Source organism: Hordeum vulgare, chromosome 1H, assembly GCF_904849725.1.
Source record: "Hordeum vulgare subsp. vulgare chromosome 1H, MorexV3_pseudomolecules_assembly, whole genome shotgun sequence".
In the NCBI taxonomy this organism is placed as follows: Eukaryota; Viridiplantae; Streptophyta; class Magnoliopsida; order Poales; family Poaceae; genus Hordeum; species Hordeum vulgare.
In genome coordinates, this window is record NC_058518.1 from 489505517 (window position 1) to 489529630 (window position 24114).

The window sequence follows — 24114 nt, forward strand, 5'->3', positions numbered from 1 at the left end:
TTATCACAACATCAGAAAGAGTCAAATAAGAGCTTGTAAAGCAAATCCACATACTCAATCATTCTTTCGTTCTCTACAATTGCTACAACTCACGTGGTACTCATGAGATCAAAGTTTCAACTGGACACAGAGAAAGATAGGGGCTTATAGTTTTGCCTCCCAACTGCTTACCTCAAGGGTAATGTCAACAATAAGAATTCATGAATACTTACCTCCAAGTTGACATATGAATATAGATCTTTCCCAAGCATATGACGTTAGCCAAGATAAAGGCGAGATAGAGAATTGGTGAAGATCACCATGACTCTTTCAAGGGCAAAAAGTAAAGGTACTAGATAGGCCCTTCGCAGAGGGAAGCAGAGGTTGTCATGCGCTTTTGAGGTTTGGATGCGTGTCCTCTTAGTGCGGAGGAACGTCACTTTATATTGCCTCCTGTGATAAAGAACTTTATTATGCAGTCTCTCTCTTTTATGTCTTCCTCATCACATGTTCGTACAAAGCTTATTTTCCACACACTAATAGAACATACATATTAGAGAGCAATTTTTATTGCTTGCACCAATGACAACTTACTTGAGGGATCTTATTCAATCCATAGGTAGGTACGGTGGACACTCATGGCAAAACTGGTTTGAAGGTTTATGGATGCACAAGTAATATCTCTACTCGGTGCGGGAGTTTTGGCTAATATGAGGTGGAAGCAATCGTCACATGCTAAGGGATCTCTAATCATATAACATTGTTCGGAACTAAGAAAACACAATTCATTATGTTGTCTTCCTTGTCCAACATCTACTTCTAGGCATGCAATAGTTTAGTTAGTGTTCACAATCATAGATGGTGTCAGAGATGATATATTTATATGTGAACCTCTCCTTCTTTATCACTTTCTATTAATTGCAACCATGACCAAGGTCTACATTTGCCTACCCTCAACAAGTTTCAGTCCTCATTCTTTTTATATTTGAAGCCATCACTTTCCATAAGATCATTACATGATCTTTCATGCTTTTGTTCTATTCTCAATCTATTGATCATGGCAAGAGACAAAGCTCTTCAACTAAGACACTCTTTATTATACGGCTCACGAGCTCGAATACATCGAGGGTGACACAAAGCAAAACTCAAGACTAAAACACTAAGACTTTTATTCTACTAGAGAAAGAGAAAACTGAAAAGGAAAACTGAAACAAAGGTAAAGGCAAAAGATGTGATGGTGATACGATACCGGGGCAACTCCCCCAAGCTTGGCACAAGCCAAGGGGATTGCCCATACCCATGCTTAGTTGTCTTCCTTTGGAGGTGATGGTGGTGGAGTTGTTGCAATTTTTGAGTCCAAGAGGGCCATTAATCTTTGATTTATACCTTGGAGATCTGCGATATGTTTTTCCAGCAAAACAACTTCATGAGTGAGACAAGTATTGCAAGCACGAGTTGTTTCACAAAAACTCAAGAGTTCAATCAAGGATGGAGACAGTAGGTGGAGGTAGGGTTGGAGGAAATCCACTTCTTCTACTTCTTCCCTGTTGAGCACAGATTGCACTTCGTCCCACGCCTGATTCCTCTCCTTGGTTTTGCCCTTGGTTTCTTTAGGTAGCCTTTCCTTAGCCTCCATGACCTCCATCCTTTTCAAATCAGCACTTGCTTCTCCATAAACTTGGGGGAGATTGTTCTCCCCCACAGATTCCTGAGACGACATCTTGCTCTAAATCTGCGATAGAAAACAAGCTTGAAATGAAAAACAGAGGAAATCTGCGTGATGCAGGGGTCAGACCAAATGGGAGTATATATAATGATTTTTTCCAGACCAGAAGGAGTACCCCGCACGAAAACGGAGTCCGAGAGGCGCACGAGGTGGCCAAAAGCCCTCCCGACGTGGCTAGGGGGTGGGCCCGCGCCGGGCAGGCTTGTCGCCTCCTCGCGCACTTTTCGGACTACTTCCAAGTTTTGTATTTTTTCAAATATTCCAAAACAGAGAAAATTTCCTACAGGAGAAGTTTTGGACTCTGTTTTCTTACCGAATCACATACCTCTTCGTTTTCGGAGTCTGAAAGAGGCTGATAAATATCCCTTAGGTATTCTTCCGGAGTTATGGTATTGATGATATTGCTTTCAACATTTATGGGAGTACCTGAGATATAATGCTTGATTCTCTGCCCATTTACAACTCTCGGACAATTACCTTTCGTGTTGTTGATCTTGATAGCACCGGAACGATATACTTCCTCAACAACATAGGGACCTTCCCATTTGGAGAGAAGCTTGCCTGCAAAGAGTCTTAAACGACAGTTATATAGCAAGACATAATCACCTACATTGAACTCACGCTTTTGTATCCACTTATCATGCCACCTCTTAACCTTCTCTTTGAACAACTTGGCATTCTCATATGCCTGAGTTCTCCATTCATCAAGCGAGCTAATGTCAAATAACCTCTTCTCACCGGAAAGTTTGAAATCAAAGTTGAGCTCTTTGATTGCCCAATAAGCTTTATGCTCTAGCTCAAGAGGTAAATGACATGCTTTACCGTACACCATTTTGTACGGAGACATGCCCATGGGATTCTTATAGGCAGTTCTATAAGCCCACAGTGCATCATCGAGCTTCTTACACCAATTCTTTTTAGACCTGTTGACATTCTTTTACAGAATTAGTTTAATCTCTCTATTGCTTAGCTCTACTTGACCCCTGGACTGAGGGTGGTAGGGAGACGCAATTCTATGGTTGACATCGTACTTAGCAAGTGTTTTACGGAAAGCACCATGAATGAAGTGTGAACCACCGTCGGTCATTAGATATCTAGGGACTCCAAATCTAGGGAAAATAACTTCTTTAAGCATCCTGATAGAAGTGTTGTGATCATCACTACTAGTGGGGATAGCTTCTACCCACTTAGTGACGTAATCAACACCAACTAGGATATGAGTATACCCGTTGGATTTTGGAAAAGGTCCCATATAATCAAAGCCCCAAACATCAAATGGTTCAATGACGAATGAATAGTTCATAGGTATTTCCTGACGTTTGCTAATATTACCTATTCTTTGACATTCGTCACAAGACAAGACAAACTTACGGGCATCCTTGAAGAGAGTGGGCCAATAGAAACCTGATTGCAATACCTTGTGTGCAGTTCTATCCCCCCATGGTGTCCTCCGTAGGCCTCGGAGTGACACCTCTATAGGATCTGTCCCTGTTCATGTTCAGGTACACAACGTCTAATAACACCATCTACTCCTTCCTTATAAAGGTGAGGGTCATCCCAAAAGTAGTGTCTCAAGTCAAAGAAGAATCTCTTCTTTTGCTGGTATATGAAACTAGGTGGTATATATTTGGCAACAATATAGTTTCATTAATCAGCGTACCACGATGCACTACGTGAAGCATTGATGACATTCAATTTCTCACCAGGAAAGATATCATCAATAGGTTGTGGGTCATCAAGAACGTTCTCCAACCTAGACAAGTTATCTGTTGCAGGGTTATCAGCACCCTTCCTGTCAACAACATGCAAATCAAATTCTTGTAGCAAGAGAACCCATCTAGTAAGTCTAGGTTTAGCGTCCTTCTTCTCCATGAGGTACTTAATAGCAGCATGATCAGTGTGAATAGTGACTTTGGAATCCACTATGTAAGACCTGAACTTTTCACATGCAAACACGACTGCTAAAAATTCCTTCTCCGTAGTAGCATAGTTTCTCTGGGCACTGTCTAGGGTTTTACTAGCATAGTGAATGACATTCAACTTCTTATCAACTCTTTTCCCTAGAACAGCACCAACAACATAATCGATAGCATCACACCTGATCTCAAAAGGTAGGTTCCAATCAGGTGGTTGAACAATAGGTGCAGTTATCAAAGCCTTCTTGAGTATTTCGAAAGCTTCCTCACAATCATCGTCAAAAACAAAAGGAATATCCTTTTGCAAGAGATTGGTAAGAGGCCTAGAAATCTTATAGAAGTCTTTAATGAACCTTCTATAGAAACCAGCATGACCAAGGAAACTTCTTATACCTTTGATATCTGTGGGGTATGGCATTTTCTCAATTGCATCAACCTTAGCCTTATCGACTTCAATACCTCTTTCACAAATTTTATGTCCTAAGACGATGCCTTCATCAACCATAAAGTGGCACTTCTCCCAATTCAAGACAAGATTGGTGTCTTTACATCTCTGCAAGACTCGATCAAGGTTGCTGAGGCAATCATCAAAGGAAGACCCGTAAACGGAGAAGTCATCCATGAAAACCTCAACAATATTTTCACAAAAGTCAAAGAATATAGCCATCATACATCTTTGAAAGGTGGCAGGTGCATTACATAAGCCAAAAGGCATATGTCTATAAGCAAAGGTACCGAAAGGGCAGGTGAAAGTGGTTTTCTCCTGATCAGATTGTGCAAATGGTATTTGGGAGAAACCAGAATAACCGTCTAGAAAGCAGAAGTGTGTGTGTTTAGATAGTCTTTCTAGCATTTGGTCGATAAAAGGCAGAGGGTAATGATCTTTCCTAGTGGCTTTATTCAATTTCCTCAAATCGATCACCATCCTATAGCCAGTAATAATCCTCTGTGGGATCAATTCATCCTTATCATTAGGGACAACGGTAATACCTCCCTTCTTAGGAACGCAATGCACCGGACTCACCCAATCTCTATGAGCAACAAGATAGATAATACCCGCTTCGAGGAGCTTTATCATTTATTTTCTTACTACTTCTTCCATCTTAGGATTTAATCTCCTTTGATGATCAGCAACTGGTTTGAAATCAGGATCAGTTTTAATCTTGTGCTGGCATAGAGTGGGACTAATGCCCTTAAGATCATCAAGAGTATATCCAATAGCAGCACGGTGCTTCCTCGGAGTTTTTAGTAACTTATCTTCTTCATGCTATGAGAGGCTAGCACTAATAATAACAGGATATATCGCTTTTTCATCAAGAAAAGCATACTTAAGAGTATCTGGCAACTGTTTAAGCTCGAAAACAGGATCACCCTTTGGTGGGGGTGGATCCCCAAGGAGTTCAACATCAAGTTATTCTTAAGGATAGGATATTGTTCTAAGACAACTCTATCTATCTCATCCCTTTCATCCATATGCATATCATTTTCATGCTCAAGCAAGTATTGCTCTAAGGGATCAGTAGGAGGCACGGCAATAGAAGCTAAGGCAATAGTTTCATCCCTACTAGGCAACTCCTTTACCTGAGGTTGTCTACCACTCTTGGAGAAACTGAACTCATGTGACACACCTTCAAAGCCAACAGTGTCAGTTTGCTTCTCACAATCAATATGAGCATTGACGGTATTGAGAAAAGGTCTACCAAATATGATGGGACAAAAGCTATCTTGTGCGATAGCAAGAACGGGGAAATCAGCAGGATACTTCGTTTTGCCACAGAAGACTTCAACATCCCTAACAATTCCCACAGGGCAGATAGTATCTCTATTGGCAAGATGAATAGTGACATCTATAGGTTCTATCTCAACATGTGCAATCTCATCTTTAATTTCATCATATAAGGATTGAGGTATTGCACTAACACTAGCAGCCATGTCACATAAACCATGGTAGCAATGATCTCCTATCTTAACAGAAACCACAGGCGTGTCAACAACAGGCCTATGTTTGTCTCTAGCGCGAGGTTTAGCAATTCTAGCAGCATCTTCACAAAAGTGAATATTATGTCCCTCAACATCGTCAGACATAAGATCTTTGATGATAGCAACGCTAGGTTCAACTCTAATTTGGTCAGGGGGTGTAGGTGTTCTAATATAGCCTCTACGTATCACATTTGAAGCTTTAGAATGATCCTTTATCCTAACAGGGAAAGGTGGTTTCTCAATGTAAGCACTAGGAACAATAGGATCATTATAGGCAATGACTTTCTCTTCAACTGGATTGGGTTTAACTACATTGACTTCTAAAGGAGGATGATATTTAAACCACTTCTCTTTGCGGAGATCAATATGAGCAGCAAAGGATTCACACAGTGAAGCTACTATGTCAGAGTCAAGTCCATACTTAGCGCTCAAGTCACAAAAAGTATTTGTCTCAACAAAGGATTTAACGCAATCAAACGTGAAATTCATACCTGACTCCTTACCTTCTTCAAGCTACCAATCTTCAGAGTTGCGTTTAATTCTCTCCAATAAATTCCATTTGAAGTCAATATCTCTCTTCATAAAAGAACCGGTACAAGAAGTGTCAAGCATGGTGCGATCATCATGAGAAAGCCGAGCATAGAAGTTTTGAATGATAATTTCTCTCGAGAGCTCATGATTGGGGCATGAATATAGCATTGATTTAAGCCTCCCCCAAGCTTGAGCAATGCTTTCTCTCTCACGAGGCCAAAAATTATATATATAATTCCGATCGCGATGTACTAAATGCATAGGATAAAACTTTTGATGAAATTCCAATTTCAACCGATTGTAGTCCTATGATCCAGTATCATCACATAGCCTATACCATGTCAACGCCTTATCCTTCAAAGATAAATGAAAGACCTTCTTCTTGACCTCATCCTCGGGAAAACCTGCAAGCTTAAATAAACCACAAACTTCATCTACATAGATCAGATGCAAGTCTGGATGTGATGTTCCATCTCGTGTAAAAGGATTAGCCAGCAGTTTCTCAAGCATACCCGAAGGAAATTCAAAGCAAATATTTTCAGTAGGTGCAGCAGGTTGAGGAGCAACTCTTCGTGCTTCCGTTCGAGGTGAAGATACGCTGAACAAGCCCCTCAAAGGATTGGTATCCATAGTGACAAGTGACAATAAATTTCAGCACACTATATGAATGTTTCCTTACCAAGTTCCACTTACCAAAGGCGCTTCACTCCCCGGCAACGGCGCCAGAAAAGAGTCTTGATGACCCACAAGTATAGGGGATCAATTGTAGTCCTTTCTATAAGTAAGAGTGTCGAACCCAACGAGGAGCAGAAGGATCTGACAAGTGGTTTTCAGCAAGGTAAAATCTGCACGCACTGAAATTATCGGTAACAAGTGATTGTGTGGTGAGATGATTCGTAGCAAGCAATAAGTAAGAAAAGTAGCAACGGTGCAGAAAGTGGCCCAATCCCTTTTGTAGCAAGGGACAAGCCTGGACAAAGTCTTATAGGAGGAAAAACGCTCCCGAGGACACACAGAAATTTCTGTCATGCTAGTTTTCATCATGTTCATATGATTCGCGTTCGTTACTTTGATAGTTTGATATGTGGGTGGACCAGCACTTGGGTACTGCCCTTACTTGGATAAGAATCCCACTTATTATTAACCCCTCTTATAAGCATCCGCAACTATGAAATAAGAATTAAGACAAAGTCTAACCATAGCATTAAACTAGTGGATCCAAATCAGCCCCTTACGAAGCAACGCATAAACTAGGGTTTAAGCTTCTGTCACTCTAGCAACCCATCATCTACTTACTACTTCCCAATGCCTTACTCTAGGCCCAAATAATGGTGAAGTGTTATGTAGTCGACATTACCACTAGAGGAAAAACAACATACAACATATCAAATTACCGAACGAATACCAAATTCACATGACTACTATTAGCATGACTTATCCCATGTCCTCAGGAACAAAAGTAACTACTCACAAAGCATAATCATATTCATGACCAAAGAGGTAATGAGTAGCATCAAGGATCTGAACATAAACTCTTCCACCAAACAATCCAACTAGCATGAACTACAAATAGTAATCAACACTACTAGCAACCTTACAAGTACCAATCGGAGTCGCGGGACGGAGATTGGTTACAAGAGATGTACTAGGGTTTGGAGATGGGATGGTGCTGATGAAGATGTTGATGGTGATGAGTCCCCTCCGATGAGAGGAGTGTTGGTGATGACGATGGCGACGATTTCCCCCTCCGGGAGGGATGTTTCCCCGGCAGGATCGTCCTGCCGGAGCTCTATATTGGTTCTGCTCAAGTTCCGCCTCGTGGTGGCGGCGAATCCATGAAAAAGCTCCTCCCTGATTTTTTTGGACGAAACCCTTCATATAGCAGAAGAGGGGGCCAATGGGCCAGCAGGCTGCCCACAAGCCCCCTTGGCGCACCCAGGGGGTGGCCGCGCCATGCAGGCTTGTGGCCACCTGCTGGAGCCCCTCTCGCGCTTCTTCGGCCCAGTATTTTTTATAAATTCAGAAAAAAAATCCTCGTTGACTTTTACGGCGTTTGGAGTTGCGCATAATAGGTATCTCAACTTTGCTCCTTTTTCAGGCCAGAAGTCCAGCTGCCGGCATTCTCCCTCTTCATGTAAACCTTGCAAAATAAGAGAGAAAAGGCATAAGTATTGTATCGTGAAGTGAAATAACAGCCCAAGAAGCGATAAATATCAACATGAAAACATGATGCAAAATGGACGCATTATCGCTAAGACGCGCGACTGAGGCCTGTTATTTATTTTGCCCTTATTGTGGTGTCGCAAGGACGCCCGTTTGTGGCTTGTCATTTATTTCTTTTATGCATGCCCTGTTGTGGTGTCGTTGAGACGTCCGATGGTGAATTTACTAACCTTTGTTAACCTTTCGAGGCGTCGCTCCACACACCCGATCGGTGTACTTTTCTCTTCTATAAAGGATATCTCGGGAGGATTACCGCCTGATTTATCCACTAACTTAATTTACTTTTAGCACATATATTTTGGATATAACCTGATTCTAAGTATGCATATTAAAATCCACTGCATGCATCTCATCTTTTGTGCAAACTGTTTTCGAGTATTTCTCGGAGTAGTCACTGGCTTGTTCTTGTGGCCAGATTTGGATGAAGGAGACCTCATGGATGAAGAGTTCGATAGCGAGTCCGACTTCTAGAGGAGTCCCAGTCAGTCTTGTGATCCTGGAGTCCGCCGATGTTTTATTCCATCGCTTCCGCTACCCCGAATAAATCATTGAGCTTCACTCTGATGCTTAACGCGTAGTAGTCATGTCACATTGCTCTGATGTGACGTGCCCCCTTTTATTTTCGCGAGCAGTAGAGTCACCTTAAGACCATTGTAACATTCCATTTTTCCTAAGACTTGGATATGTTGTAATAATTGCAGAGCAACCCGTGCTCTACTTGTATAATATTAAGTACTACTGGTTTTCTGTATCAAGATGAGTGTGTTAGTGAGAAATATTTTCTTCAGTAAGGACGCACATGGCTGATTTCCAATTAATTCATTTATTTGGAAACTGGTCGTGACAAACTTGGTACCAGAGCCAGGCTGACTGTAGGAAACCCCTAGGCGATCGCTGACCGTATTAGTCGTTATTAATTCTGGCTTGTTTTAGCAATTTTCTGTTAGTTAACATATATTTATGTTTTGACTATATGAAAATTTTGTTTTGTAGATGGCTGGCAGTGGTTGCCCGTCGCAGGTGTTCGCCAACGAGCCAACGGGATTTTCACGACTTCTTTCCATCATCGTTAAGATCGCGATTGGACCGACGACTCGCACTAAGTACACGTTTTACCACCACAAGATCAGCGACTCCCTGACTATGCATCAAGCGTCGGTGCATTTTATTGGTGGTCGACCAGAGATTCATCGTCTTCGCTTCGTGGGAGAGCCATGCCTACGGAGAGGCAGGCTATTCAGATGGCAGCCATGGAGGCGATTGCTCGTCTCCGGGACACTCTGCCAGCAATGAAGACTCGTCCTTATTATTACCCGCCTTCCACGTGTCGTACATTAGTCACTATGCCTTTGCTTGCCCCAGAGGAGAGGAAGATGATGCTCTTGGGATGCTCATCAGTATGTCCGAGCCCTGGAGTCAGCCTTTGATGGCTTAGTCGATGACTTGGTGGCTGCTCGCATGGAGCACCTTACTCATCCTCACCACAGGACTGAGCTCCTTTGCCTCGCACCGCCTCGGTCATGTCCGTCTTCTTCTGCCTCATGCACTCTGCCAGCTCAGATCCGCCGTCACCTGCCTACCATTGAGGAGTTCAATCAAGTCATTGCTCCTGCCCCCATTAGAGCTGCTATGCCTGCTAGTCCTGTGCATGCTTCGCCGTCTCTCGCAGTTCGCTTAGAGCCAGTAGAGGAGGAAGTGAACTCCCCAGCTCCTCATCTGGGACTTTCCTTGGGTCAGCCAATCCAGGTTCCTTCCGACTCCGCCTAGAGATGGTGCAGCAGATCGCTAGTACGCATGTATGATATGTATGATATGTATGATGATGTGCTCCTAGACTGAAGGGAAGTAGTCGTGTTACGTCATGTAGGACAGGAGAAGTGCACTAGCTTAAATAAAAAGTCAGGCATACGAGAGTACGGCCTGAGTGGTATGTATAATTATGTTCGATGTAAGATGTACCGCAGTCCTTCTCCGAACATGACGATTATTTTATGAAAAATCCTTGAAGTGTTTCCTTGGAAAAATATTTCTATTTTTTTATTCGAGCTTCATTTTCTTATTGGTTCTTGCAACATTAACCTAGCTTTGAGAAAATGAACCGTCCCTCGACATGCTCCATGCCAAGGGACAATGGAGAAAATCAATCCATTGAGACAGGGAACAACTTCACTCAAGGTCAGTCTAGCCAGCATGAAAGCAACCCAACACTTTCAGAAGTCTCTCGTTTATACGAGCAGAGCCAACAAGAGCATCACGAAATGATGAATCAACTGATGAATATGGGAAATCGACATGGTCCGCACCCACAACACTCCCGACTGGCTGAATTACAAAAGACACGTCCGCCAACATTTTCACACACTGACAAACCAATGGAAGCAGACGATTGGCTACATGACATTGAAAGAAAGATGACAATTGCACAGTGTTCGGATCATGAGAAAGTACTTTACGCTCCCCACTATTTGACTAGAGACGCAACCTCGTGGTGGGAAAATATCCTCCGCGTACATCCAGACGAGAACGGTATCACATGGGCTGAATTCAAGGAAAGTTTTTGTGGAGCGCACATACCGAACAATGTCATGAAAATAAAGAAGAGAGAATTCGAAGACCTGAAGCAAAGAAGTTCCAGCGTGATGGAATACCTGGATCAATATAATCAATTGTCCCACTATGCAAGTGAGGACTACAAGACAGAGGAAACAAGGATGGAGAAATTCCTGGATGGACTTGCTCCATCACTAAAATGCCAACTGGTTGTTCAGAAGTTTCCAGATTTGAAGACACTGGTAGACAAAGCCAATATGCTAGAAGACGAACGTCGCAGCCTGGAGGACATTCGCAAACGTCGTCGCAATAATTCTGCCCCAGTGCGTAACACCAGGCACAAGACAGAGGACTCAAAGACTCAAGCTCTGCGTACCCCAGCACCAACCACTAAATTCAACAACAACTCTTACGTAAGGAACAAAGATTTTACTCCCCGTACCAGCATCACCTGTTTTGCATGTGGAGAAACAGGACACTACGCTCGGCAATGCCCAAAGGACCGAAATGTTGCAGCCAAGACAAACACTTCCAACTTTGATTCAGCACCAAAGCGCAACAATTTCAACCCCAATAACAATCACAAATAACAATCACAGGAAGGGTCACGTGAATCTTGTCGCCAAGGAAGATGCTATGAACGCACCTGAAATAATACTCGGTAAGTTTTCTGTCAACAAAATTCCTTCCCTGGTTTTGTTTGATTCTGGAGCTTCCCATTCGTTCATTTCGAAAAGATTTGTTTCAAAACACAACTTTCAACCCTCCCCTTGGAAAATTTAATGACTATCAAGTCCCCGGGAGTACAACAGACTACTCAAGAATATTGCAAGAATGTTACTATTGAATTCAAAGATTTGGTGTTTTGGGCAAATCTTATTGTTATTGAAAGCAACGCAGTGGATATTATTTTGGGAATGGACTGGCTAAACACCAACAAGGGATTTATTGACTGCTTTAATCGAACGGTCACCCTCAGTCACCATCAAGGTAAGAGAGTAATAGTTGCAGCCCTACGGAGGAAAAAATCAAGCAAAGCAAGATTAAACCAGACAGAGGCTTGTGAGTTGAAAGACGTTCCAGTGGTATTTGAATTTCCGGATGTATTTCCTGAAGAACTGCTAGGTATGCCGCCAGATCAAGAAATAGAATTCGTTATTGAGCTTGCACCTGGTACAACCCCAATATATAAGAAGCCGTATAGCATGGCACCAACTGAGTTAGTCGAACTCAAGAAGCAAATAAAGGAATTATTGGACAAAGGGTACATTAGACCAGGCTCTTCACCTTGGGGATCACCAGTATTGTTTGCCAAGAAAAGAGATGGGACAGTGAGACTATGCATTGATAATCGAGCACTCAACATGGCCACTATCAAGAACAAATATCCACTGCCCCGAATAAATGATTTTTTTGATCAATTGGCACAAGCGAAGGTATTTTCAAAGATCGATTTGAGGTCTGGTATCATCAGCTCAGGATCCGTCCAGAAGACATTCCAAAGACAACCTTTACCTCAAGATATGGATTGTATGAGTTTACAGTAATGCCTTTCGGACTAACTAACGCACCATCGTACTTCGTGCATTTGATGAATAAGGTATTCATGAAGTATACAGATAAGTTTGTCATAGTCTTCATCAACGACATACTTGTCTACTCCAAAGATCCTGAAGAGCATGCACAACACCTAAGAATTGTGTTGGGAGAACTCCACAAACATCAACCGTATGCAAAATTCAGAAAATGTGAGTTTTGGCTTAAACAGGTTGGATTTTTGGGACATGTGATGACACAAGATGGCATAGCCGTAGACCCAGAAAAGGTCAAGGCCATAAGTGAATGGTCGCAACCAGCCAATGCGACACACATCCGAAGTTTTCTCGGATTAGCAGGGTATTACCGAAGGTTCATTGAAATTTTTTCTACTATTGCCCGGCCCATGACCCAGTTGCTCAAGAAGGAAAAGAAGTTTGAATGGACAGAAGCTTGTGAGAAAAGTTTCCAGGAATTGAAGAAGAGATTGACTACAGCCCCAGTATTGATTGTGCCAGACTTAAACAAGGATTTTGAAATATACTGTGATGCCTCCAGGAAAGGCATCGGATGCATACTCATGCAAGAAGGAAAGGTCGTGGCTTATGCCTCACGACAACTCCGGCGACACGAAGATAACTACCCCACTCACGATTTGGAGTTGGCCGCCGTGACTCACGCTCTCAACGAATGGAGACACTTTCTGCTTGGAAATCACTGCGAAATATACATGGATCATAAGAGTCTCAAGTATATTTTCACGCAGCCAGATCTCGACCTACGACAATGACGTTGGTTGGAGTTAATTAAAGATTATGATGTGGGCATTCATTACCATTCGGGTAAGGCTAACGTAGTAGCAGATGCTCTTAGCCGGAACCGCGCCTCAGCAAGAAACACATACCAAAGATGAGACCTAAGCTTGCAAAAGAGTTCGCTCTGCTAAACCTACTCCTCGTTCCAGAAGGTACAGTGGCATGATAACCCACAAGCGTATGGGATCGCAGCAGTTTTCGAGGGTAGAGTATTCAACCCAAATTTGTTGGTTCGCCAAAGAAGAAGCGAAAGAATATTCTCAAGTATTAGCAGCTGAGTTTGTCAGATTCAACCACACCTGAAAGATTAGTGTCTGCAAGCATAGTATCAGTAGCAAAGTAGTATGATAGCAACGGTGCCAAAAACGATATGTTGACGGCAGACTATTGCCAACTGTTGTATCAATGGCGCCACTAAGTTGCACGTGGACGGGAAATATTCTTCCCCAGCAACGGTGTCGGAAAAGGATCTTACAACAAGTAACATCGAAGTAGCAAGGAACAGCTGTAGCAGCAGCAGCAGAGTAACAGCAGTAGCAACAGTAGTAGCAAAGTGACAACAGTAGCAACAAAGTGGCCAAATCCCTTTTGTAGCAAGGGACAAGCCTAGACAAAGTAACATAGCGAGGACCAGTAGTAAAAGACTCGTAGGCAGTGGATCGATGATGGATGAGTATGACGGATGTGATTCATCATGTAATAGCTATAACACGGAGAGATATGTAACTAGCTCCCGTTCGTCAATCAAATGTAGGCATGTATTCCGTATGTAGTCATACGTGCTTAGGGAAAAGAACTTGCATGACATCTATTGTCCATCCCTCCCGTGGTAGGGGGGTCCTAATGGAAACTACGGGATATTAAGGTTCTCCTTTTAATAAAGAACCGGACCAACGCATTAACACGCGGTGAATACATGAACTCCTTATACTAGGGTGATCTCCGGGAGTGGTTTCGGCTATTGTCACTCCGGGGTTGCCGGGTCATAACACATAGTAGGTGACTACAACTTGCAAGATAGGATCTAAAACACACATATATTGGCGACAACATAATAGGTTCAGATCTGAAATCATGGCACTCGGGCCCTAGTGACAAGCACTAAGCATAGCCAAGTAGTAGCAACATCAATCTAGAACATAGTGGATACTAGGGATGAATCCCCGTCAAAAACTAACTCGATTACATGATAGATCTCATCCAACTCATCACCGTCCATAAAGCCTACGATGAGATTACTCACGAACGATGAAGAGCATCATGGAATTGTCGATGGAGAAAGGTTGATGATGACGATGGCGACGATTTCCCCTCTCCGGAGCCCGAAACGGACTCCAGATCTGCCCTCGAGATGAAGAACAGGATGTGGCGGCGCCTCCGTATCGCAAAACGCGATGAAACCTTCTCTCTGATTTTTTTTCTGGGCGAGACGGAAGATATAGAGATGAGTTTGGGGGCGGTGGAGCCACGTGGGCCCCACAAGCCCTCACGGCGCGGCTAGGGGGGTTGCTACGGCCTGTGGGCTTGTGGCCCACTGGTCCACGCGAAGGTGTTTTTCTTTTATTCCAGAAAAAATCTCCGTAAATTTTCAGGACATTCCGAGAACTTTTATTTCTGTACAAAAACAACACCATGGCAATTCTGCTGAAAACAGCGTCAGTCTGGGTTAATTCCATTCAAATCATGCAAATTAGAGTCCAAAACAAGGGCAAAAGAGTTCGGAAAAGTAGATACGACCGAGACGTATCAACTCCCCCAAGCTTAAAGCCTTGCTTGTCCTCAAGCAATTCAGTTGACAAACTAAAAGAGACAAAAGAAAAACTTTGACGAACTCTGTTTGATCTTGTTGTTGCAACTATGTCTAACTCATATCTAGAGTTTCAGCAAGATCACAGGCAAACCACATAAGCAAATGACATCTAGGTCTCACGGTAAACTCATATTAATGGCATAATAAACTAGCGAGCAAATAATAATAAGCCTCAAACGTCGACACCTCAATCAAAACAACGTGAAGCGGTACAAATAGATTGTATCTCGCTAGCTCTTTCTGAGACCGCAAAACATAAATGCAGAGCACCTTCAAAGACCAAGGGCTGATTAAACATTGTAATTCAAGGCAATGAAGATCCTGTCATAGTCACACTCAGCACAGTTAAAAGCAAAGCATAAAAATGACAGAGGTGCTCTCTAATTGGTGCTTTTGTAAGAGGAGGATGACTCAACACGAACATAATAGACAGGCCCTTCACAGAGGGAAGCATTGATTTGCAGAACTGCCAGAGCTCAAGTTTTGAAAACAGAGATAATAATTTTGGGTGGCATGCTTTCATTGTCAATGCAATGACTAAGAGTTCTCAACATCTGCCACGCTACACATGCTATAGGCGGTTCCCAAACAGAAAAGTAAAGTTTTGACTCCCCCACCACCAATCAATCACACTCCACGGCTAGCCGAATCCTCGGGTACCGTCCATACCAACATCAATCTTGGGGGAGTTTTGTTTGCAATTATCTTTTCGATTTGAGCATGGAACTGGGAATTGCAATTACCGGCCCCTTTCTCGTGAATGACAGTGAATAAACACATATCGAGGATAACACGCCTAGCATGGAAGATACCAATAGCCCCCTCTCACCACATGAGCGGTTCGGGCATGCAAAACAGATTATCTCTTGAAGATTTAGAGAGTGGCACATGCAAATTTACTTGGAATGGCAAGTAGATACCACATATAGGTAGGTATGGTGGACTCATATGGAACCACTTTGGGTTTATGGGAGTGGATGCACAAGCAGTATTCCCGCTTAGTACAAGTGAAGGCTAGCAAAAGACTGGGAAGCGACCAACTAGAGAGCGATAATAGTCATCAAAATGCATTGAGATTAACTAACATTGAGTGCAAGCATGAGTAGGACACAAATCACCATGAACATGAATATCATAGAGACTATGTTGATTTTGTTTCAACTACATGCGTGAACATGCGCCAAATCAAGCCACTTGAAACATTCAAAGGAGGATACCATCCTATCATACTACATCATAGTCATCACAACATTCATGTGGGCATCCAAGTCAAACCATTATAAGCTCCTAGCTAAGTAAGCATGGCATAAGCAACTATGATCTCTAAGTTGTCATTGCAAACATGTTTGTCTCACAACAAAGCTGAATCAGGCATGATGAGCTAGTCATATTTACAAAAACAAAATAGATTGAGTTCATACCAGCTTTTCCAGGCTCAGTCACTTCATCATATATCGTCATTATTGCCTTTCACTTGCACGACCGAATGATGTGAACTATAATAAGCGTGCTCGTGCATTGGACTAAAGCTGGAATCTGCAGGCAAACAAAAAGGAGAAGACAAAGTAATATGGCTCTATGAAAGCTAAACAGGTATGCATGCAAGAGCCACTAAACATTGTAACCAAGATCTTCTACCTTGACCCAAAGAAAAAAGAAAACTATCTACACGGGAAAGATCGCAACAAGCAAAATAAGAAAAATAAAATCTTTTTGGTTTTTCTCAAACTAGACGGACACATGAAAAGAAATAAAGTGTGAACATCGGCTAACAAAGTGAAAGCATAATCAAGAATGTGAAGTCGGTGAGAAATACGTACTCCCCCAAGCTTAGGCTTTTTGCCTAACTTGGTCTACTCCCAAGGAGGGAAATAATCAGCTCCGGGGTACTCCGGAGTGGACTGAGGATGCCACTGCTGTGTGAGCTCCTCTGGCTCCCACTGATAAACTGGCGTCTGGTACTCGACTGGTGGCTCGGCCACGGTCACCTGTGGTTGGGCTAAGCCCCAATATGTGTAGATGTCCGAGGGCATAATAGTATACCTGCCTGCATGAAGATTGAACAAGGAAGGATCAGGCAAAGTAATAGTCTCTCGAGTACCCTGACTAAAGACCAGGTTATAAAGCATCCTTCTATTTATATCTCTATCAAGAAAGTCATGGCGAACCATGCTATCGTAATCTAGATATCTCTTCTTCCCCCTCGAGTCTAATAGGTATCTCAAAGTGTCTAGCAAGACGAGTAGCATAGATACCTCCATAGACAACACCTTTAGAGCGGTTCAGGTTCAACCGTTGAGCTACTATAGCGCCCAAGCTATAAGTTTTATCGTTATAAAGGGCTTCGCGCAAGACCGCAAGATCTGGGGAACTAAGTGACCCAGCTTTCCCACGGCCAATCAAACATTTTCCCACAAATAATGAGAAGTACCAAAGCACGGGAAAATGAATGCTAGCAGCTCTAGCACAAGACACTCCTCCCTCCTCTCCTACAACAATTGTACCGATGAAAGCTTCCAAGTCCCGTGGACGAGGTTCATGAATATCCCCAACAAAAGGCAATTTGCAAACATTGCAAAAGTCCTGGAGTGACATGTGCTGGGGGATATCATAAAGTTTAAACTCAACCATAGGAGGATTCTTCCTCGGATAGAAGTTAAAGCTTTGTACGAAAATATTAGTGAGGAGGAGGTATTGCGGACACTTATCTTCAACGAAGGCGGTAAGGCCTGCGTTCTCCACCAAGTGATAAAAGTCCTCATAAATTCCAACGGTGCGTAAGAACATGTCGCTTGGCCACTCGCATGCTCGAACTTCTGCGACTCGAGGGACCAAATACTTGGGCTTCTTCTCACTCCCATCATCCTTCGGGTCACGGCTTGACGAGCCTCTTAAGAACCTCCTCATCTTTTCCCTTTCCTATCTCTGAAAATTTCTGAAATTTTTAGTGATTCTAAGGAAAAGTGAATAAGGCTCAACAAAACTCGTAGCAACTACTTCCACAAGTGCCTAGAGACCATATTACGCATCAAAACTACTTGGGACCAGCTAGAATCGACATGCAAAGCTAAAGAACATGGTCACCAAGGCAGCAAAAATACGTGAAGTATAAGGCACTAGAGCAAAAACTAATTGGACCAATGGAGGAGTCACTTACCAAGGAGTAATTTCCCCAAAACAGTTCGGAGAATGGTGATTTGAGCAAAGAGATCGAAAATCCCAGCAAGAGGAGCAAGAACACGGGTTTGAGCTACGAAACGATTTTTTGTGGAGGTAGGAGAAGCGGATGAGAGCAAGAATGAGTGGAGGGGGTGCCTGTGGGCCCCACAAGCCTGGGTGGCACGACCAGGGGGGTGCCCGCACCCCTAGGGCTTGTGGCCCACTGGTGTGGCCCCCAGACAGACTCTTTGTCCCTGTATTTTTCAAAAAATCCAGAAAAAAATCATACTTTATTTTCACAGCGTTCAGAGAACTTTTATTTTCGGGGTACTTTTCCACCGGACGCTAAGACAGAAAACAGGGAAAACTAAACTAAATATTTCATTTTTCTACTAGGCAACCTAAAGTGAAAGCTCGGAATAGAGGTTTGTGACTCCTTGATTCATCCATCTCATGGTCATCGAAAGAAATCCGTCAATGGGGTTGATCAAATCCCCTCGACAAAACTTCTCAAATCGCAAAACAAGACGGAGAATTTTCGAATAGTCACTAGGTCACCTCAATGGGGATGTGTATCTCCCCAACAAGCAAATCATACATCATCTTGACATGAGGAATAGGGCATTCAAAGCTCCCAATAAGAATTGATGAAGTTTTTTCGATAGCATTGATGCAATGTACTCGATATTGTTTTTTCGGAAAGTGCACCGTATGCTCATTACCGTTGACATGGAAAGTGACATTGCCTTTGTTGCAATCTATAACAGCCCCTGCAGTGTTTAAAAAGGGTCTTCCAAGAATGACTGCCATGGCATCGTCCTCGGGAATATCCAAGATAACAAAGTATGTTAAGATAGTGGTGTTAGCAACCACAACAGGCACATCCTCGCAAATGCCGATAGGGAAAGCAGTTGAATTGTCGGCCATTTGCAGAGAGATTTCAGTGGATGTCAACTTGTCTAGTTCAAGTCTACGATAAAGAGAGAGAGGCATAACACTAACACCGGCTCCAAGGTCGCATAACGCAGTTCTAACGTAGTTGCCTTTAATGGAGCAAGGTATAGTGGGAACACCAGGATCACCTAGTTTCTTAGGAGTTCCACCCTTGAAGGTATAATTGGCAAGCATGGCGTAGATCGCAACCTCAGGTATCCTCCTCTTATTAGTCACAATATCTTTCATGTACTTAGCATACGGAGACATCTTGAGCATATCTGTCGAACACATTTGCAGAAAGACAGGTCTGATCATTTCAACGAATCGCTCAAAATCTTCATCATCCTTTTTCCTGGATGGTTTGGGAGGAAAGGGCATAGGTTTCTGAACCCATGGTTCCCTTTCTTTACTGTGCTTCCTAGGAGCAAAGTCATTCTTATCGTATCTTCTATTCTTAGGCTCTGGGTTATCAAGATCAACACTAGGTTCAATCTCCACATCCTTATCATTGCTAGGTTGAGCATCAACATGAACATCACTATTGATATTATCATTAGGCTCATGTTCATCACCACACTACTAGGAAAATGCCTGCTAGTGGCGCACCTGTTTTGGCTACTAATGGCGCACTACAGGTGCGCCACTAGCATCACGTCATTAGAATTTTTTACTAAGGTGCGCCATTAGTATCTGGTCCATTAGTATAGCTCATGGTGCGCCATTAGTATGCCTCCCAGGTGCGCCATTAGTATGCCTACCAGGTGCGCCATTAGTATGCCTCCCAGGTGCGCCATTAGTATAGCTCATGGTGCGCCATTAGTATGCCTCCCAGGTGCGCCATTAGTATGCCTCCCAGGTGCGCCATTAGTATAGCTCATGGTGCGCCACAGGTTATACTACCAGCTCTAAAAATATTCAATTATTATCCTCACACCCACAAGAAGGTTCAAGATAAACACATATTACACCACAATGAAAATATGTTGATAAACATGCACATACATTGAACGCAAGTTGACAAACAAATTAACCTAGAGGAAGCATAGTTTTGACCATCTTAACAATCATCTAGAACACACAAGTCACAAAAAGATAAGGACTATTGGTTACTATGAGAGACTTCAGATGGTCCAGAACACACAAGTTTGTATCTACATGCACAAAGTGCAAGCTCCAAAACACTCGAAACACCAAATGGTCTGCAAGACAATAAGGTCCATGATTATAGGTTGGTTGGTCCATAAACGCTAGAGAGTCATCATGTCCATGTGCATCAATAGGTTGAGTACCTGAAAACATTTTGCACAAATTTGTCAAGAAAGTGGAACCAGATCAAGTTGTTAAAATCTCATATGCGTATTAAAAATATTCGATCAAAATATTATCATGATATCATAGTTAACAATATAGTTTCTATAAAAGTTATAATCATCTCATATGCTATTATATAGAACGATGTTCCAGTGCTTGTAGTGTTATCAACAATGAATGCATTGAGCATCTTAAACAAAGATTGTCATGATATCATAGTTAACAATATCGTTTCTATGTGGTTATTTTCACACGTTGACACACATTTGTCTTCTACTAATAAGAAACTAACATTTATTTTCATGAAGTCGAGGTCGTTGCCCCTCCTCACATGGATTGTGGCAGTGCCTAAAATAGAATTAGAGCAAGATGTTTAAGCAGAGTTAGAGCCCAACACAAAAAAATTTGATGTGAAGTGCACAATTATTCATAAATGAGAATATACTTCTAGGGAACCCATAATAGAAGAGATCTGAGCTGTTGCAAATGTGCTAGCAAGTACTATCAGTTTGCAGCATTTGCTGAAATAAAAGAGATCTGAGTTGTTGTTCTGCACAACACGATCTTCATGAGATGATTTTATTGTAGAACAATCTGCATCGAAACCCATAATAGGCTAGTGACGTGCCATATTTTTTTGTAAACTGTTTGCTCTTATTAACTCGTTATGTCTGTTTTCAATTCCTCATCTGTATGCTTTATAGATTTGTGTTGAGCCCAAATATGTCAAATCACGATTCATGATGCAAGAAATATTTTGTCTATAACACGAAGATGGTGTTAACATCACTGCGAATTCTGTTGGCGCCCGGGTGCAGCGCCACGTATCACTGCGTTGCCGCCCCCTGTAGTTCAAATTCCCCAAAAATCCTATTCAAACCACCAAAACCAAATCGCCCCAGAGAGAGAGATCCTAGCAACATGTCAAACTAACAGATGCACGCAGCGAGGCCAATTTGGGATGCAATGCCAGAATGACAATGACTCACGGATCCACTACACATAGCCCTCCGTTAACAGATGAATCACTGAGATCTGAATCTAAGTACTATCAAAGAATGGAATAATACCATACATACTAAACTATTAGTCTTGGTTGCAGCAGACCAAATGCAGTGGACTTCAGGTCCCTAGTAAACTACAACATCCCAATATCAAACTCTCTATGTCCCCAGTAGCCCAGTGTGTGCCTCCCAAACTAAAGAAAGATTCATCTGCCATTTCCAGCCACGTGGATGTCTGGATGGCCACGTGGTCCTAGCTGTTGATTGACACCGCAGCTTAGCAACCCAGTCAACGGTTGACAAGGCCATTATCACATAACATGGAGGGCTACATGCATTTACTGCATTTTCTTTAACACGATGAAGACTCTGTGCTACCGTAAAAATGGGCACAACGCCCTCATGACTGAATACAGTGCAAAATCTGCAGTACCTGTTTAGCGTTTTTCAGCACTAGTTTACCAAGTGTCCGATGGAGAACTGCATACGGCCAAAAAAAAGGTAATGTCAGCCAAGCTGCAATTTCAAAAACAAGACCTTGACTTGACAATGTTGACATCTGATTTCAACAAACAAATCAAATGTATCATCATTTTAGTTCTGCAGCTAGAGGTTAATTAATTCATAGGGATCTCAAAGAAAGCAACATTTGGTGGCAATCAGCAGCAAGAAAACACCAACCGTGTTGTTGGCACATAGTAAGTGATATACTGCAGGGATTATCTTTACACATTATTCTTGTACTTGACTAAAATTATGTCCTGTGTTCAAACAGCGGTTACATGGCACCTGAATATGTTTCGAAAGGAGTGTTTTCTGTGAAGTCTGATGTATATAGCTTTGGAGTTTTACTACTGGAGATTGTGAGTGGCCCAAAGATCAGCTCTGTGCTCCTAAAAGCAGACTTCAGCAGCATTATAGCCTATGTAAGTAAAATGACATGTTTGAATTTCTGCAAGTAGAGTAAATATATGCATCTTGAAAGGGAAGAGAATGGATGCAGGCATGGAGCTTATGGAAGGATGGGAACACAAAGGATTTTGTTGACTCGCCAATTGTGGGGAGCTGCTCACTGGATGAAACTTTACGGTGCATCCATATCGGACTCTTATGTGTTCAAGGCAACCCAAATGCGCGGCCACTCATGTTATCAATTGTGTCCTTTCTGGAGAATGGAGATATATCACTTCCAACTCCAAAAGAAACTATGTATTTTGTAGAAAATAACTATGGTGCCGATGGAGCAGCAGAAAATACTGTGAATTCTGCAAATACCATGAGCATTACAGTGCTAGAGGGACGCTAGTACCTGGCAGTCTAATTTCTGCATATGTGAACTGGTATTTTTCTTGAAGAACAAGAAGCTTTGTTTTAATATAGACAATGTATTTCAGCTCCAGGAGCTCACACAACAAATGAGCAAGGTCTAAATGTTCTTTCTAAAGACCTTCTCACGAAGAATTTTGGATGCATAAAAGAAGGCAAGTTATGCAGTTAATCTTTTGTGTCCTTAAAAAAAGGGATAGTATAATTGTATATTCATTAGCTTTTCATGCAATATGTCTGTTAGTTACTACGCAGCGTTTTATAAGTACAAACATGGAAGTAAGAAATAGTCAGGGTTATATCGGATACCTCACTTTAGTGTGCCAGAAATCATGTGGAAAAGCAACTTCAAATTACATTACAAAACATACACAATGCTTACCTAGAGTCAGGGTGCATTGTGTGAACGAGCAAAGCAAAGCAACATCCTCTTCCAAAGATGATTGCGGCTCCTGGAGAACACCCTTGCTGGCAGCATAATTCAGCACATCTTCTTTGAGAACTGTACCATCTCTTCCTGTACCCTGAATATCATCGATGTTGAGCCCATACTGCTTCACCAGATGCCTGATGGCTGGTGTGGAGAGAGATCCACGGGGAGCACTGGCTTCCCTTAAAGGACTTGTAGCATCCACTCCAAGTGGAACGTCAGGGGATGAAGCCATGCTATCATGAGGTACAACTTGACTTCCGCTGACAATCATCTTAAGTAAAGTTTCACCGACCTAAGAAGCACATACTAACTTCAGAAAATTGAGGAGGAAGTCAAATAAATCTATTCAGACTAAAAGAACTCCTAGAGGAATAATAACGTTAGCATTCCAAGATCTAATAAAAAAGGAATACCAGCATCAACAAGAAAATGAAACATTTGTAACTAGTAATCATCCAAGGCTACCTTTACTATGTCACGAGGTGCAAACTGAATCTGATGTACTGTTCCCTTGAAACGACTTGTAATTTCAATGGTTGCTTTGTCGCTCTGTACCTCACAGAGCTGCTGAAACTCATCTACCTGGTCGCCCTGCCAAATGAACAAGTGAAAGAACAAGTCCAAATTGAGATGAAACCAATACGTAACAAACACAAAACTGACAGACTTGAGTTCGAATCGTGTGGCGCATTCTTCAGATTACGGGTAGTAGATCAGACTATATGCAATCAAACACCATCCCAATTTGAACAGTATGACTCCGCAAAGCATTTTGCCAAAGAAAAATGGAAGGATACTAGAAGAAAAATAATACTGCAAGTATGATACTATCAATTAAACATGAACAACTCAACACGCTAGAAAAGAAATAGCTTTCAC